Source organism: Arachis ipaensis, unplaced genomic scaffold (assembly GCF_000816755.2).
Source record: "Arachis ipaensis cultivar K30076 unplaced genomic scaffold, Araip1.1 Aipa1071, whole genome shotgun sequence".
NCBI lineage: Eukaryota > Viridiplantae > Streptophyta > Magnoliopsida > Fabales > Fabaceae > Arachis > Arachis ipaensis.
The window spans coordinates 14525-14793 of NW_015496023.1; positions in this window are offsets into that span (position 1 = coordinate 14525).

The following is a 269-nucleotide window of genomic DNA, read 5'->3' on the forward strand; positions in this document are numbered from 1 at the left end:
TGTTAACTAAAGGTATTTTCTTTTCATTTAATGTTTTGGTCATGTTATTTAATATACTTATTAGTATTACAAGATATAATATAATACAAAAAAAATTATTACTCATTAATTCAAGAATTTATAAGGAGTATAATTTAAATGGAACAAATTCAATTCTTCTTTACAATATAATTGTGTAGAAGAGATAAATAACAAATTTTAGAAAGACAAAATTTCAATTCAAATCATCATAAATTTTTTCATATATATATATATAGATAGGTGTAGAA